Source organism: Montipora capricornis, chromosome 1 (genome assembly GCF_036669925.1).
Source record: "Montipora capricornis isolate CH-2021 chromosome 1, ASM3666992v2, whole genome shotgun sequence".
Taxonomy (NCBI): domain Eukaryota; kingdom Metazoa; phylum Cnidaria; class Anthozoa; order Scleractinia; family Acroporidae; genus Montipora; species Montipora capricornis.
In genome coordinates, this window is record NC_090883.1 from 9,875,861 (window position 1) to 9,878,360 (window position 2,500).

The following is a 2,500-nucleotide window of genomic DNA, read 5'->3' on the forward strand; positions in this document are numbered from 1 at the left end:
AGGTATTGAGAAAAGGTTGTAGTGTGTGGATTTGATCCTTATGTGCTAAAAAAGTGAGACTGTGGCGATGAGTTAGCGTCTTTCCATATGGAATATCCTGACATTGTCAATTATTTGGCGCTTCACACTGGATAACCGGGCAGCAAATGAAAGCTTATAAGTGTATGGAAGCTTACAATTTTGTCGTCTCTGGGTGGGTTAATACGATTCTGACAAAATTGGCGGCTGGAACTGATAAAATTGTCGTTACGGCAAGAGTAAATCACTCTCAACGATGTAGAGAAACTTCCTTGAAGACATGGTTTCTTGCTCAAAGGGACGGGAACGTATGCATGGTGCACTGTAACTGTATGGCAGGACTTCGTGAGGCCTGTTCGCATGTAGGGGCTCTCCTTTTTTCCGTTGAAGGAGTGAGAATAAGGAATTCGGTAACTTGTACACAGGAGAGAAACAGATGGGTTTTACCTTCTTATGTAAAGAACATTCCCTACATTCCTGTTTGTGACATGGACGTGTACTCTGGAAAAAAACTATGCAGTACTTTTGGCGAACAGGGATATGCTTCCCCAGAAGTAAACAGAGAGGATATCCCGGCGACATCAGCTCAGGAGAGATCCAACTTTTTCGAAAATATTTTAAGGTGTGGCATCAAACCAGCCATTCTTTCTTTAATTTCTCCCTATAATGCTGCCTTTATGCCCAATGAAGCTGAAGCTCTGCCAGAGCCCTTAACAGTAATATACAATGAACAAAACTTGAATTATAGCTTTCAGGAACTCCTAGAAAAGGCAGAGAAAGTATTTGATGAGATTACTATTACTGCCAAGGAAGCAGAAGCAGTTGAGGGAGTTACAATGTACAAGAGGCCAATCAACCTGTAAAGTATGGTTTGAGCACAGGGCAGGCCGTGTGGCTGCATCAAAGTTTAAAGCAGCTTGCACAACTGACCCAGACAAACCATCAAAGAGCTTTATAGAGATGCTATGTTATCCAAACTCGCACAGATTTTCAAACGCTGCAACAAAATGGGGTACCTCTAATGAAAGCAAAGCTCATGAAGTTTATGCATTTTCACTTGCAGAGGATCACCTTAACTTTTCTGTTGCAGACTGGCCTTTTTTAGGAGTGATGTGGGAAAGGCATCTGTGAAATAAAGTGCCCTTATAAGTACAAAGATGCTATGCTTGTTATTGCGGCAAAAGCGAATAACAGTAGTTTCTGTCTCAAGTACAGTGAGGAAGAAATGACTTTGTCTATGGACACCTGTCATCCATACTACTACCAAGTACAGTGTCAGGTGTTTGTGACTGGCGTAGAATATTGTGATTTCGTTGTCTGGACCAACAAAGACATCTTTATTCAGAGATTGCTACACTGTACCTGACACTGAGTTTTGGGACAGAGCATTGACAAGGGCAATTCTTTTCTACAAGAAAGGAGTTCTCCCAGAACTGTTGGGTAGATGGTTTTCACGGTCATCTCCTTTGCCTCTTGCCACAGTATCACCAGCATCAGACAGTGATGATGATGGACCCTGGTGTTATTGCCAGCAGTACATTGAAGGAAGTCCGCTAATTGGTTGTAACAAACCAGACTGTCAAATCCAATGGTTTCTTACGTCATGTGTAGGGCTAACAACAGAAGCTGACGGTGAATGGATCTGTCCATCATGCACTCACTGTTTACTAATTTACTAAAATGGTTTGCAAGAAATTTAAAGCAAACACTTTTCTTCGTGTTTGTACAATTTTATTTACCTATGTTTCTGTTCCATTTAGGACTATGCTAACTTTGATACAATGTCTCTGGGTATAACACAACTTTGTCCCTTGTATTTTAGCAGATAGTATTCATATTTCTTGGGAACAGTCCCTACTGTAGTCTGAAAAGCTCAACCAAAAGGAACAATAGATTCAGATAAATTAGTAAGGGCACAACATATTATAGCAATTTTGTCTATTGGGGCTAAACTGTCACCTCTGCGGGCTGTCACTATACTGAATGGGCAGTATTCCCTCTAATATAGTGTACTTTGTGCGCACAAGACCAATAACTCTTTCAACGTGTATGCAGACGTTGGCGATTTTCCGGGTTTCCTCCACTTCCTATGCAGACAGCTGTTTCTTTCCTTTGGTAAAAGCTGGCATATGAAGAGAAGCTTGGTGAAAACCAATACTGTCAGCTATGTCAAATCCCCTGTCAGCTAGTACTACATCTCCAGGTAAAGCTTCCTTAACAAACCAGAATTTTCTGTGAGATATTTATCACTTACTCAGTCACCCCATGCCTTTGATATAAATGAGATAACACCTTGTGGTGTTATGTCTATAAGAAACTTCACAGTATTATGATGTTTATAATTAGTCCATGTCATTGCTCTTGCGATTAGGCTGGATGCTCTTTCTATAAATATCTCGAATACAGTAGATTATGACAGCAACGCTTTTGCCAATATTATGTTGAAAAAGTTCCGGCATTGTGGCTTGAAGGTCCGTCTACT

General features: G+C 40.8%; 3 pseudogenes; 2 read left to right on the forward strand and 1 right to left on the reverse strand.

The window, feature by feature from the left end:
• Positions 1-881, forward strand: part of LOC138057082 (uncharacterized) — a 985-nt pseudogene extending 104 nt beyond the window's left edge.
• A 248-nt stretch (positions 882-1,129) lies between these two features.
• LOC138057092 (uncharacterized) lies at positions 1,130-1,697 on the forward strand (annotated as a pseudogene).
• Positions 1,698-1,891: 194 nt separating this feature from the next.
• Positions 1,892-2,500, reverse strand: part of LOC138057098 (uncharacterized) — a 3,172-nt pseudogene continuing 2,563 nt past the window's right edge.